Source organism: Hypomesus nipponensis, chromosome 18 (genome assembly GCF_054491055.1).
Source record: "Hypomesus nipponensis isolate SF chromosome 18, ASM5449105v1, whole genome shotgun sequence".
Taxonomy (NCBI): domain Eukaryota; kingdom Metazoa; phylum Chordata; class Actinopteri; order Osmeriformes; family Osmeridae; genus Hypomesus; species Hypomesus nipponensis.
The window spans coordinates 2,220,756-2,236,934 of record NC_140378.1 but is presented as its reverse complement, the minus strand read 5'-3'; the positions used below and the strand labels follow the sequence as shown (position 1 = coordinate 2,236,934).

At 42.2% G+C, this 16,179-nt stretch overlaps 1 long non-coding RNA gene across 1 annotated transcript; it reads left to right on the top strand.

The window, feature by feature from the left end:
* The first annotated feature begins 2,250 nt into the window (after positions 1 to 2,250).
* LOC146250820 (uncharacterized) lies at positions 2,251 to 2,871 on the top strand. Its single transcript, XR_014732007.1, has 3 exons — positions 2,251 to 2,394; positions 2,481 to 2,583; positions 2,775 to 2,871. It is a non-coding gene; the product is annotated as an uncharacterized LOC146250820 (long non-coding RNA).
* The last annotated feature ends 13,308 nt before the right edge of the window (positions 2,872 to 16,179 follow it).

The window sequence follows — 16,179 nt, the reverse complement described above, 5'->3', positions numbered from 1 at the left end:
AGTTTATTCGTTTTAACCTTAAGATGCGTGAGTTTTTCCGACGCTTCCACGAGTGAGTTTTTTCCAAAACGGCAGCTAGGTAGCTTTTATTAGCTACCGTATAGCAACCTAGCATAATACTCGTAGCAATGCTCCTACCTGCTAGTGTTACTTATTAGCCTACTAATTGTACATTTTGAAGCCATACTATAGCGTTTGTCACATTGTTTGTCTATTGGAAAATAGTCGGTTGTAATGTTCAGAATCACACATGTGCGACGCTACGCTGTGTGGGGCCCTGCTTTCGAACGATCACACATGTGCGATGCTGATCCTTTTATATTTATATCAAAATGCTAATACTATGTACTTAAACTACATTCCACTTTCATTTCTGTACAGAGTATCCTACCATCGTCACACGGCCTAGCACTGTGTCCCTGGGAAATTATGGTAAAGTAATGAATGACCGTTTTTAACAGTGACAATAATTGTATGAACCATGGCAACCCTAAAGGCTATGTTTTGAAGCAAAAGCATGACTTAAAACGTTTGCATCACCTGACTCCTAGGTGTCAACTCTGGTCTGGTAGAGGAGAACCCATATGGGGTCCAGGAAAACAGCTGGCAGCCAGGCAAGTGCAAATATATGACACTCAAAGCTTCTCAATAGCATTGCCAACTCATTGTAAGGCATACTTAAGTTGTTCTGATCGTGGCAGGGGGATGCATATTTGTCAAATTAACAAATGTTGTCTTACTAATGCTCTGTATACAACCATTCAAGGTAACATGTGTTATTTACGTCAATGTTACAGCTAATCTAGAAGAACCACAGTGTATGCCAATCATGTTAACTCTTGTAAACTTGTTGACAAAAGTATCTGAATTTGAATGTGAAAGATCTGAATTATTTGTATGTCGAATTTCATAAAACCGAAATATTTTACTGTTGAATATATAAGATCTGAATTATTTGTATGCCGAATTTCTAACACACATACACATTTCTAAAATTCAGATTGCAGGAATTCAGATTCTTGAAATTCAGATTGCGGAAATTCAGATTTTGTCTGAACAAGGCCAAAGGTGAAACAGCTTGCCTTCACAGGGAAAAGTAGACGATTTCAGAATGACAGAACTTAACCACAGAACAAACTGAGTTGCTAGTTGGAGGAATACCCAGATCACACATACGTAGCCTATCTGGGATAGCACACATAGGCTACGTCCCGATGTGTAGAAGATACGTCGGCAAGATCTAGTATGGAGGTCGTTGGCATTTGATGGAAAATGACTTCCAGACGACGTGTGGACAAGGAATCCAATCACACCCGGCCGCACTACAGATATATCCTGTTAACCATAGATCACTCCTTATATCTATGCTGTTAAATACTATGTCCGATCTCTCAGACAGCAAATATTTCACTATCCCTAACCGATCTGAAATGTCACTTAGGAAATGAACATAGCCTATAGGCTGAACATTGACTTTGATAGGAATAAGGAGACAATGAAAAATATGCTTGACCATCCAAAATTGGCAATTAGCAATACAGTAGCTAGCTAGTGTGACATGATTCAACCTGGATTTTCTGTGTGGGTATTATAATTAAGAGACACAATTTAAGTTCATGATTTTATCAGGCTGGATGTTGATGCCATCAAGCTCTTAAAAGAAACTACAACACAGAAAAGAGAACAAAGGAACAAATATATGGACTATAGCTTTGCCAGTTGTTCCGCGTCTTCCATCGGTCTCCGCCGCCCACCGACTCTGTCTCGATTCACTTGATAACAGTAACTGCCGATTTTGGCAGAGGAGAAGACACAAGTTTTACAAGTTGCACAAGCACTTGCTCCATACTCTTCCTCCAACGAGCAACTCTTAGCCTTTGTTCTGAGGTAAAATTCGGTCAGAGAATGTCTAGATTCGGTCGTTCTGAAATTGTCTACTTTTCCCTGTGAAGGCAAGCTGTTTCACCTTTGGCCTAGTTCAGACAAAATCTGAATTTTCCGCAATCTGAATTTCAAGAATCTGAATTTCAAGAGTCTGAATTCCTGCAATCTGAATTTTAGAAATTTGTATTTCTGGATCAAAATAATTCAGTTTTGTTAAATTCCGCATACAAATAATTCAGATCTTATATATTCAACAATAAAATATTTCAGTTTTATGAAATTTGACATACAAATAATTCAGATCTTTCCCATTCAAATTCAGATACTTTTGTCAGCTTTCAAGCTCCAAAGAGACATTGGAGGAGAACCAGCGAGAGGCTCTCCTATTCAGGCAACGACAGGGCAAACACGCTGAAGAGGTGCCAGTGATGGACCTACAGGTGGGCCAAACACAGGCTGAACTCCAAGACCTTGAGGAGCGCCTTAAGGTGCTGGAGTTCCGAAAGAGTGGTAGGTGTTTTGAGATGCCATGAACTATGGCTGGTGTTCAACGTTCAAATTGGTGCTAACAATAAGTTCATGACTTTTAATTGCAGATGCTGTGATGAAGTGGAAGACGGGACTAGGAGAGAAGGCTGTGGAGCTCCTCACAGCGTAGACACTCAAACACGCCCCGGCAGCCCATTCAAAACAAGCCAGGTGAATGAATGATGATGGCAGCTTCCCAATCCAACCTTTCACATGGCTATGTGACCAAAAACTAGAATACCATAATGTTTTTTTGATGATGTATATTATTCTAGATGTGATTATTTTATGACTTGTATAGCCCCTTTCATACGTGCAATTATGTTGATGGGACACTAACTTATTTTGTGCTTCATTGTCAGGGCCAACAGACAGGACCTGTAGCGGGGACTGGCAGAAGATATTCATTCACTGTTTCATTCACTGTATTCACTGGCACTTTGTTTGAAATAAAATGACTGAATGTTTCATGGAAATGCTGCCTTGTTTATGATTAGCTTGAGTTAGGCAACACACCACACAGACATAGTCCTCCTGAAGTTGGCTATGTAGCCTATTATACAAGAACAAGTAGCATTTGGGGCAAATGAGGTCTGCATATGAACCGCCCCAATATACGCAAAAGAACTGAGAAATATAGGTTAGTAATTAACGTTGCAGTTACGGACTGGCAACGTCGGAAAATTACGTTGCTAGGAGGTTGCGGTTACGGACTGGCAACGTCGGAAAATAACGTTGCCACGACGTTGCGGTTACGGACTGGCAACGTCACAAAACAACGTTGCAAGGAGGTCGCGGTTACCGACTGGCAACGTCGGAAAATAACGTTGCGACGACGTCGCGGTTACCGACTGGCAACGTCGGAAAGTTACGTTGCTAGGAGGTTGCGGTTACGGACTGGCAACGTCGGAAAATAACGTTGCCACGACGTTGCGGTTACGGACTGGCAACGTCACAAAACAACGTTGCAAGGAGGTCGCGGTTACCGACTGGCAACGTCGGAAAATAACGTTGCGACGACGTCGCGGTTACCGACTGGCAACGTCGGAAAGTTACGTTGCTAGGAGGTTGCGGTTACGGACTGGCAACGTCGGAAAATAACGTTGCCACGACGTTGCGGTTACGGACTGGCAACGTCACAAAACAACGTTGCAAGGAGGTCGCGGTTACCGACTGGCAACGTCGGAAAATAACGTTGCGACGACGTCGCGGTTACCGACTGGCAACGTCGGAAAGTTACGTTGCTAGGAGGTTGCGGTTACGGACTGGCAACGTCGGAAAATAACGTTGCCACGACGTTGCGGTTACGGACTGGCAACGTCACAAGATGACGTTGCGGCAACCTACTGGCGCCCCACAGATGCACGGTCCCGCACGTATGTTTGGTCAACGAGTGACGTTGCCGCAACGTAAGGGCAACGTAACTGTGTTAGCTGGGTGTGCTGGGGTTGAAAAGTTACCGGATTACTTGCGGAGTGCTACGAAAGATGTGAATCCGAGGCTAAAAGCCACTTCCCTTGACAGCGGTCAAATATGCATAGCAACGGTCAAATATGAGACAATTGTTCACCGCAGAACGTTGGGAAGCCCCATTCAAGTGAATGGAAAATTCTACAGCATTAAGAACAGCAGTGTCATAATAAAGTTTAGCTATAGCTGTGGCATTGAAGACAGTACTGTAGCCTACTACACTGCCAGTGGGCGAGCCGAGTCTGTGACTCTGTGGCTAACGTCAAAACAAGACACAGTCTCACTCAAATTCCAAGTTTTACACAAATAACAAACTATGCTGACCCGCTGGCTGTCTTCGCAATCGCCATATCTTTAAAACACTGATGTCCATTTAGATGTAGAATTGACCCTGGTACGAAATGAAGAAAATACTCACCAGATGCAGATCGACAGTTCTGAGTGTCACTGTTGACAACACTGTTGTTGCTACCGCAATCGTCAATGGAGGCTGACAGGCTCTCACGTAGCAAACAAATCAACGTTTTTACAGCAATCTATATTAAAATCTCACCCCCTGGCTGTTTTCACAAGTCATATCGTCATAACATTTCCCTCTCAGTTTTTTCGTGACATTTCACCTAGAGAGGGTACAAAGTCTTAGCCTGGTCTGCCCTCCCACGTAGCCTACTTCCGCTCGATTTTCATACATGTATTGACGAAGATAGCATGATTAAAAAGTACAACTTGTTGCTCATCAACGATTCAAAAGTGAACTGGAGATGAAACAGTTGACTTCACATTTTCCTCTGCAAGAGGTAATGGTGATGTGCGATAGCTAGCAACCCTGAGTCTGGACAATCCTGTGCAAATATGTCCTACCTTCATGACTTACATCACCTTAGGAGTTTCCCTAAAGTGATATTGACATGCATTAAGCCATACTATAAATCATTAAGAACCCCCCTTTTAAACAAGCGGAACCCCCTTAGAAACAAGCTATTCTAACAAAGGTGTCAATTGACAGCAGTCAGATAAATCGCGAGTTAACGTTAGCATCAGCTAAATGGTAATAAGCCCCCCCAAAATAACAAGTTCAAGCGAGACATGACGGTGCGATTTCAAAAGAAGTTCGCTGGAAGTGATCATTGGCAGCAACAAAGCCGAATGTTATTTGTTCATCATAATTACATTTTCTTGCATAAATCATTGTTTATAATACTCGCATTATCCCTCACGTTATCTGATCTGCTCAACTTTCATAGAATTCACTACTTAAAATTAGACTGATTATTACGAAGGCTATTATTCAATAAGGTTTCCTCTGTCCCTTTAACAAATAAGAGGTGGTGCCCCAAGAACTAGATACTTTATTATAAATTAAGTAGTGCTGTCAAACGATTAAAATATTGAATCGCGATTAATCGCATTAATGTCATAGTTAACTCGCGATTAATCACAATTAATCGCACATTTTTATCTATTCTAAATGTCCCTGATTTCTTTTTGTCCCAATCTTTTTTCAAATTTTAATGCTCTTATCAACATAGAAAAGTGGTTCGGATTGCTTTGTGCAAATATTTTTTTTATTGAAAACAACATTGCAATCGCCTGGCTTTGACGAGGGGGCAGAGAATTCGCATCAGCTGTGTGCTTGGCCATCAAGTGGTATTTCAGACTGGACGTGCTGCGATGATATCTCAGTTTACAACGACAAAACACACAGATCACTGGTCTTGTCAATAGAACCATTTGGCAACTTTTTAAAAGCAAACTTTCCATTCAGAATCTTATTGGCATCCATTTCGGCATCTCGCGCTCGTCATCCACTCAAAACGTAACGTTAGCCTACTACCAGAGAATGTCTAATATCCGTAAACGGGCTCTGCTACTACTCTTTAGCCAGCTCGCAAGCCAAACGAGTGTTTGGCGTGCCTGTTGTTTTGTTTCCGGTCTAGCTAGATCCGGTGTGGTGTTGTAGTTTTTCTAACGTCGGTAGTTGTTGCAACAGCACGTGAAAAAAACTACAAAGTTTGCTAGGCCAAAAAGAGCGTTAATCGCGCGATAAAATAATTGACGCCGTTAATTTGGGTTTGCGTTAACGCTGTTAATAACGCGTTAAACTGACAGCACTAAAATTAAGTATTGCTAATCTTAACCGTGCAAACCCCGCTACAACTGTCAGACCGATCCACTCAGTTAACGGCGCGCGGCCCGCTCAAAACACGGCGCGTTGTCCACTCAATGCATCGCACGGATCGACCAGTCATTGGCCAACTTGGAAAAATACCCATACACTTAGCATTATTTTGGATGATTACAAAGAAATTACATCATATATGTTTAATTTCTTACGTTAAACTTCCGAAGTCCGTAAGAACACATTTCAGAAGACACGTCAGAAAATATTTGAAAATCGGCTCTATGATTGTGAATACAGATGGTGAGGAGCAGTATAAAGGTCAGTCAGTGATTCTAGGCTACAAAAAGTCTTAGAACAATTCATACGTATTCAAGCTGCGACTTGAGAAATAATAGGAGATGCTGGCGATGTCAGAGGGCCAGTTGGTAATGGAAGTGGGCCGTATTTTGGACCATCCCAACCCCGTCGGCCCACTGGGGATTCTTCAGGTATCCCGATGGCCAGTCCGCCCCTGGTACCTAATCGGAAATGCAATACCACCAACATTCACCGGGGCAGATGCCTCAAGCCGAGGGGTGGGGGTCTGGGAACATCAAGAACGCTTCTGGGCTGCGTTTCCCAATAACGATGGATTGTAGCTGTTACGAGGGTTCTCTACGATCAAAATAACGATCCATCTTTATTTCTTACGTGCGTTTCCCGAACATGCTTTTAAGGAGAACCGTCGTACGTGTCTCTTAAGTTGCACTTAACAAGACGCTGTCCATTGTACTGAAATGTGATTCTTCTGATGCAACTTTAAGACTTTAAAATTAAAACGTTAACCAAAATATTTGACGAATTACGGTACACAAAAAAAAATTCTGTCGCTACAGAAAACGTTACATTTATTATAGGCTACTTATTTGAGTCGTTTTTAATGTACATTGTATGATACTACATGAAGGCAAAGACATTAAGGTGAACATGCAAACTATGCTGCATCTGAGTTTTACACCAGTGTTAGGACCCTGCAATCAGCGACACAGGATGCTAAATACCAATAGGAGGTCTTGGAAATTAAGTGGGCTTGTCTCCAAATTGAGGTGAGGAAGCTCTTGTTTGAAGAAATGAAGTTCACAAGGCCCTCCATTTCTGTGCCTATTCTTCTGCCCAATCAAAAATGTAAAATTTAGGTTACCCTATAGCCTAAGCATACAATGTTTATTTAAATTAAGTAAAGTCTGAATTGTGTATTGTGTCATATATTCAGTGCCTATCCAATCCTGTTTTTTCACCTTATATATCCATGTGAGGAGCAGGAGCAGGGAGAACAAACATAAAACAACTAATTTTCAAATTACTTGTGCCTTGGTTTTTAACTCTTCTTTGTACTCCACTTTCCATAGGCAAATATATATATATATATATATATATATATATATATATATATATATATATATATATATATATATATATATATATATATATATATACAGCGGTGGCCAAAATTATTAGAACACTTTTTTTGCCTCCAAAACATGATTTCATTTCATAATGTTCATGAAACATGCAGATGGTTGCTCCCCTTACGAAAGGAAAATATATTGCAGTATATTGGAAAATATGATGTGATATATTAGGCAATATATGTCCATATATGGGATTTAATAATTATATTGTACGGAAATACATGGGATAATGTATTGATGATAAATATATTACTAATATATTAAAAACTATAATATATATTCATGTAATATATTGCAATATATTGCAGAATACAGCAATGATTGCCGTTTTCCATATATTGCAACATATTCAACATGAATATATAATATATGTGTTTATATATCCCAAAATATATATGCAATTTTAAATCTATAAATACCACCATAATGTATTCCGATTTATATGGGAAAATGTATTTGTAATATATGTAAATATATAGTGTCACATGTATGTTTAGTATATGGTAGAATATATTTGAATTATATGTAAAAAATATAGCTGCAAGCAGCAATGGCGAATTCCTCCTTCAAAATGGCAAAATATTTTAAAATTGACATAATAGATAGTTACACCGGGATTACCCAGAAAACTAGAAACTGTTTTGTAAAAAAAAATAAAAAATGCCAAGGTTTGGAGTTGAACCTGGAACCCTTCAATTACCAGCACAACCTCTCCTCCAATTGAGCCATTCCAAGATCTGGACTCTGCAGTGTTCAGTTACTAAATAACAAAAGAAGACGTTTCTCCTATGGCAATCATAGTCACATTTGGTCCAAGCTCAAACAGCTCTAATTCAGGCATATATAAATAAATGTCAATCTTATGGTATTTACGTTTTGGGGGGCAAATTTTCACTTAGCAGGTGGTACTGTTTGACCCGGGATTCCGTTTGAAATACTGCCGTTGACAACCTTATTAGAATACCTTGTAGATGGCTGAATGGTTAGGGAATCAGGCTATTAATCAGAAGTTTGCCGGTTCGATCCCCGGAAGCACAAAAATGAAGCTGTGTCCTTGGGCAAGGCATTTCACCCTACTTGCCTCGGGGTATGTCCCTGTACTTACTGTGAGTCACTGGATAAGATCGTCTGCTAAATGACTAAATGTAAAAATCACCATATATGTCTGTACATTGTATGTGCATGTTCTCATATATGTACACATGCACTGTACAATATATGTTTCCATATAATTTTACATATATTTAAAATATATTCTACCAAATGAAGCTTACATGTGACACTATATCTTTACAAAAATTACACATACATTTTCCCATATAAAGCGGCATAGATTATGGTGGTTATTTATGAATACATAATTGCATATATTTTGGGATATATAACCACATATATTATATATTCATGTTCCATATATTGCAATATATGGAAAACGGCAATCATCGTTGTATTCTGCAATATATTGCAATATATTACATGAATATATATTATAGTTTATAATATATTAGTAATATATTTATCATCAATATATTGTCCCATGTATTTCCATATATAATATATTGGTCAATGTAGTGGAAAATAATATATTAACAATATATTAAAATGTATTTCAAATCATAGAAACAATAGGATTAAATGGAAGAGGATGACCCATTTAATGAATTGGTGGGTCATAAAACTATTAACCAAGGTCAATAGTCACAAAATGATTAAGGATATTACTTTTCTAGTATCAAATACAGAAAGAACTATAACCATCCATAAGTACTATTAATCACAATCGGTAGGTCATCACATGTACATCATTTACACAGTAATAAAAACAGTTAGGGGCCCCCAAAAAACAAACACATCAAATACACATTACTAAAGCCGGCAATTTTATAAATCTATAAATGTCCCTACTCTGTACCGAGTTCTAATAAAGGTCTTTGACGGTGCAGGCCTGATGTGGAGAGTCAATGCAGCCCAAGCTGCTGTACAATAGCGGCTACTGTTACACACCCCAAGAGCGTGTACTCACCCACCCCAAAGGTTGTAATGGGCGCCCTGTTACGTCCCTCGCCCTGCTTGTATGTGTGTTCTGTATTGTTGTGTGCTTGTCTTCCCTTCAGTTTCCCCTAATTTTTGTTGCCCGTCGGTGATTGGCTGCCGCCTCCATCTCCCCGTCACCGGTGCACCTCCGCCCATCCATCTCTGTCCAGGATTGGCTGCCGTTGCCAGTCCCCCGCCACCAACGCACTATACTCCACCAATCACCTGTCTGTCCGTTCACATTAAACCCGGTCCTGTGTACTCTTCAGTAGCCTTTAGCCCTGTGTGTTTTTCTTGTCGGCGTTTGTATGTGTTAATGCGGTTTGCTCGTGTTCAGTGTTATCCGTTGTTTTACTGCCTGTTTGTTTGTCGAGTTATCGCCAGTACTCGGTATTGTGCTTTTCGTTTGTTTCATTATTATTTCAGTCGTACAGGGGCTTTGTAACAGGTAAGCTGCATGGGCATACACCCCAACACGTAGCTAATCCTTGCTAAACACCCTAGGTAAGGAGCGGGTGCCACCCATCTCTGTTTTGTTAGCATAGGGATGTTTTTGGTTTGGTAGAGTAGGACCCTTTTGTTGATTACTTTTCTTTGGCACTGCTCGTAGTTCCACTGTACCCTGTCGTCTGTGTTTCCCATTTTTGTGTTACGATTAAACGCTTGTTTACTTGCATCCCAGTGTGACCTTGGTCCTTGTGAATAGGCTCATTGGGTAGTGTTACAGTCTTCCCCCTAGAGAAAGTCCGTAACAGATGGGGGCTCGTCCGGGATCCACCCTGGTATAGTTTGTTAAGTGTGTGTTGTGCCTTGTCGGGCTGTAGAGTCTGGTCATGGCTTTGTTTGACATACAGCGTTCTGGTACAGGGCATTGAAACGGGGTTCGTGTCTTTGCCCCTCCACCGGATACATCTGCAGTGTAGCCTGGTCGCAGGTGTCTTAGGGTGGGAGTGAGGCCGTCGCTGCCTATCACAGGTGTCACGTTCATTCTTGGGAACGATATTGCTGGAGGCCAGGTTGTTCCAGTGTTGGAAGTGTTGGAACACCCGGACACGCTGCAGTCCAATGTGTTGGAGCAGGATTTTCCTGGTGTGTTCCCTGTGTGTGCTGTAACGAGAGCTCAGTCTCGGAAGATGGGTGATGCGGTCGGCGTGTCAGACACCTTGTTTGCAGGAGTGTTGTCTGATGCGTCGGTCACCACCCCTGGTTCTTCGCTGTCTCCTCACAAGATCGCCGACCCGACCACAGTGCAGTTGAGGCTGGGTGCACCTAACAGTGGTGAACAGTTACCCATGACCCGTGAGACTCTCATCGCCGCTCAGACGGACGATATCAGCTTGACTAAGTGTTTTGCTGCTGCTCTCTCTCTCGAGTGGAGCGTTGTTTGTCAGATCGTGGTACCCACACCATACTGACGTTCTGTTTTGTCACTCGCTCATGACCAACTCTGGTCTGGTCATCTGGGGGTTACGAAAACGTACGACCGTGTCCTGCGCCATTTATTTTGGCCGGGGCTGAAAACGGACATGGCTCAGTTCTGTCGTACATGCCATGTCTGCCAGCTAACTGGGAAACCAAACCAGGTTATCCCACTGGCCCCACTACATCCTATAGCGGCTATGGGTGAGCCCTTCGAGCACGTCTTGGTGGACTGTGTTGGTCCATTACCCAGGACGAAATCAGTTCCTGTTGACCGTTATGTGTGTTGCGACACGTTACCCTGAAGCTATCCCTCTAAGGAAGATTACGTCCCCTTCTGTAGTAAAAGCCCTGAGCAGGTGATGAGGTCTCTAACCCACAGGATCTCAAGTGCTTACCACCCAGAGTCCCAAGGGGCGCTAGAACGTTGGCATCAGACCTTTAAGTCAGTTCTCCGAAAATACTGTTTGGAGACTAGTAGAGATTGGGATGAAGGCGTCCGCCTAACGCTGTTCGCTGTGCGTGAAACAGGGAAGCGTTCATCGAGCTGGTAGATTCCTCGAAACCCATCAGCTGCCTTCTTGATCCCCTCCCTGCCAAACTTTGTAGGGAACTTCTCCCTATTATTGGACCACCCATGCTTAGTATTATTAATGAATCTATTGTAGGACAAGTAAGTCCCTGACAATTTCCAACAAGCTATTATTAAGCCCCTTCTTAAAAAAACAAACCTGGATCCAGGTTGTCTTAGCAACTACAGGCCTATTTCAAATTTGCCATTTCTCTCCAAAATCTTAGAAAAAGCTGTGGCACAACAGCTCAATGAGCCCTTCTCCTCAAATCAGCTTTATGAACCTCTCCAGTCTGGATTTCGTCTTCACCACAGCACTGAAACTGCATTAGCTAAAGTAGTCAATGATCTATTATTAGCCTCTGACGCGGGCTCTATCTCTGTTCTGGTTCTTCTAGACCTAAGTGCAGCATTTGACACTGTGGATCATGAGATTCTCCTGGAGCGTATGGAGAACTATGTTGGGATTTCTGGTACTTCACTTCAGTGGTTTAGATCGTATCTATCTGATAGATCACAATATGTCGACTATGATGGTTGCTCATCCAGCACTACTGTAAAATACGGAGTACCACAGGGTTCAGTTCTAGGCCCTCTGTTATTTTCACTCTATATGTTGCCTTTAGGAAACATAATTAGAAGCTCTGGGGTAAATTTTCACTGTTATGCAGATGATACTCAGCTATACATGTCCATAAAGCCTGGAGAATTTCCACATGCTATGGAAAAATGTGTTTCCGGGTTGAGAACTTGGATGACAGCAAATGTCCTTCTTCTTAATTCGGATAAAACCGTGGTTCAAATTTTCGGTCCTAAAATATACAGAAATAATTTATCCAATCTGACCTTAAACTTAGATGGCGTCAAAGTATCTCAAAGCCAGCTGGTAAAAAATGTAGGAGTCACATTGGACCCAGACCTTTTGTTTGAGTACCATATTAAACAAATCACCAGAACTGCATTTTTCCATCTACGTAATATTGCCAAAATACGAAAATTCCTCTCAAAGGATGATGCTGAAAAACTAATACATGCTTTCATTACGTCCCGATTGGACTATTGCAATGTGTTGTTCTCTGGTCTCCCAATTACCTACTTGAAAAATTTACAGCGGGTACAAAATGCTGCTGTTAGACTATTGACAAAAACAAGAAAGTTTGATCATATAACCTCTACTCTTATCTCTTTACACTGGCTCCCTATCCAAGCCAGAGCTGATTTTAAAGTTTTACTACTAACTTACAAATCTCTACATGGATTGGCACCACTGTACCTCTCCGGTCTCCTTGCACCCTATTGCCCCACAAGGACTCTAAGATCTCAAGATGCCGGCTATCTGGTAATACCCAAAATTAAGAAAAAAAAATGCTGGAGGTAGGGCGTTCTCATATAGAGCACCTTTTCTCTGGAACAAATTACCTGTCTCAATTAAGGAGGCTGATACTGTTCCGACATTTAAAACTAGATTAAAAACGTTCTTGTTTAGTCAATTCTATGATTGTTAAAGGTAAGTATGTGTGTACTTTCTATGTAAACCTGGGGTGTGCATTTGCCTATGTGTGTTCACATGTAACTTTTAAATTGTAATTTTAGCTTATGTTCACACTGTCCATTTAGATGTTACAAATAAAGTAAACCTGTTACTGTATAGTGTTACTGTAAAAGTCAGGGATGCAAACGGCGCGCTGTTCGGCGCCTCCCGCTTTTTTCACGTCAGTTTGGGTGACTTGTGTGAATCGTGCAGATCCGAAGAGTTTTTTTTTAGGGGGGGGGGGGGTCTGATTATAATTGCACCAACAATCATTCTGGATTGCCTCCACCAAACAAGTAAATAGGAAATAAGCAAATCAGCAGTATGTGCGCAAGCCTACTCGTGTGTCTTATTGCTGCATTTCTTTTACTGTCTATGGCGAGGTGACTCAATAGGCAGATCCGGACCTAGACGCAATACAAGCAAGTTTTCATTGGTGCGTGTCCAATCTAAAGCTCCATCAGGAGCTGTATTAACTGTAATCACCATGACAACTCACTCACTCAACATTGGCCGCAACCTTTCTGGGTCACGCAGGTCGTGTGTGTCATTGGCAACAACGCAGGCTCATCAATTTGGCTAGCAATGGCTAGCAATTTCGTCAACAAATACCAAGAAATAGGTTGCAGCAGTTTGTCTTTTGACTACACTTGCAAAATCCGCTAATAGGACTGAGCTCGAATAGCTTCGGCGACTTTTTATAGTACAAAATCCAGACATCCCGAAATGCAGAAACTCATTTCCGGGAGATAATTGCAGCATTTATCCAGTGACCGTATAGTTTTGAAGCACCAAAAAAACTGTTCAAAGCAGCTCCATTCAAGTCCCTGGATGCTGGGCTTCAACAGAGAAATGCACTGTGACGCTATGGGAAAGTATGAAAAGGAAATCGAGTCAGTCGACCTGCTACTATAATGTATCTGATTCTGAACGAACTCGTCTTCGAGATGAACGTGTTCTAACACATTCAAAATGTTAACACAATAGTAAATATTTGACCATACATTTTTTTGGACATTTTAGGGGAAGCTGAGTTTCCCTTGCAGTCTTAAAGAAATCGCCTACTGTCATGGATTTTATTGGGAAGGTGACCATACACAGCTTGTGGCAAGTAGAATAAACTACCTCTCAAAAGTAAGACCCTACAGGCCTTGTCCTCCATTGATCCTGTGGTGAGGGGCCATTCCCAGGCTACTCAGCTGAAGGAGTTGGCTTGGATCATCAACATTTAGTGCCCTTAGGTGGCCAGGAAGAAGAGGAAGGAGTAAAACCAGAAGAAGTGCTAGATAGTTTAATAAGAGTTTATGTATCGGAATAAAAAATGAAATGGAATATTCCAAATAAGTGTTGGTGTACTTTGATCTTCAGAATGTCATTTTACTCAATTTGCATGTAGGGGTGGGCCAGGGATGTCAGGGGGTTGGTAAAGTAAGGATATGGATATTTGCTGCGGGGCAAGGGCTGAAATTACTTCTCTCTTTTTTGACCATACATGTGTTTGCCACCCTGAAAAGTTCCGTTGCTGTATATTGTTATTGTTATAGTTTACTAGTTTGAGACAACGGGGGACTGGTTGTTTTCACCCTTGTTCGTATAAATATAACCTATTTTAGAGTTGTTTCCCCCGGAATAGATTTCATGTTCCAACCAAGGGGGGCTGTCGCTGTCTTGGTGTGTGGGGCTGCATCAAATACCCTTTTAGCTTTGTTAAATTGCTGCACTAGTCCACACTTGACCGGTGGGGATCTCATTCTATTATGACTGTAACTGTTAGCTGCTCCTGGCATTCTCTAATCCCTGTTCTCCTCTCTGTCCCCCCCAGTCTCCATGACAGCCAACAGCGAGTTTCCAGGTCCCATCCAACGTCTATAAAGCCGAACAATGGATTTTGTGTTTCAAAACCCATTGACATTGTATGACTATGTTTAGCTTGTGTTCTGCTCCTCTCTCTTACCAACCGTCTCTGGAGGAGGGGATCCCTTTCTGAATTGCTCCTCCCAAGGTTTCTTCCATTTCTTCTCCCTTTGGGAGTTTTTCTGGGAGTTTTTCCTTGTCTTCCTTGAAGGTTTAGGTTGGTTGAGGGGCAGTTCTATGGGCGTATGTGAAGCCCTCTGTGACATGCTTGCGTGTAAAAAGGGCTATACAAATACATTTGATTTGATTTGCAGGAGTCCCTCGGTTTTAGCCCGGCTGAGCTGGTGTTCGGCCACACCGTAAGGGGACCTCTAAAGATGCTGAAAGAACAAATGTTGTGTGAGGACATGCCATCGAAAAAGAAGCATGTGTTGACCTATGTGAGTCGTTTTCGTGAGTGGCTGCATGAGGCTTGTAGGGTTGCAAGAAAGGGTCTGTCTGCCTCCCATTCGAAGATGAAGAGTCACTTCAACCAGCGAGCAGTAGCCCGTTCTTTGTGCTCAGGAGATCAGGTGCTAGTCTTGCTACCTATCCCTGGCACTTCATTGAGCGCTCGCTTCTCAGGGCCCTACTTGATTGAGAAACAATTGAGTCACACAGATTACTTGGTGAAAACACTGTGTGTGCCATGTGAACATGCTAAAGCTGTACCGTGCCAGAGGAAATCCCAACCCGACCTCTGATTCCACAGTCGCGACTGCGGTACCCGTTGCTGTGTGTTCTGTTTCCACCAGTGATGAGGATGGGTTGAGTGTGCGTAGTGTCGCGCAGCAAACACCTCGGTTGACTAACTCCAAGATGCTGTTGAACCTTTCTTCCCTGCTGTCCCATTTGGAAAAGGAGCAGGAAGTTAGCATTGTGTCCGTGGTTATGGAGTTTATCTGTCTATTCGGGGATGTTCCCACTCGTACTACGGTTCTGGAGCATGACATTGATGTGGCTGGTGCTATGCCCATAAAACAACACCCCTAGCGGGTGAACCATGTAAACAGGTTGGTGATGAAGCAGGAGGTCGCCTATTTGCTTGAGAACGGGTTAGCACAACCCAGCTCCAGTCCCTGGAGTTCGCCGTGCATCCTGATCCCGAAGCCCGACTCAACCTTCCGCTTGTGTACTGATTACAGGAAGGTGAACCGTGTCACCATTCCCGATTCATACCCCCCTGCCGCGTTTGGACGACTGTGTCGACACCATCGGTTCGGCACGCTACGTCACCAAGCTGGACCTATTGAAAAGTTATTGGCAGGTGCCCCTT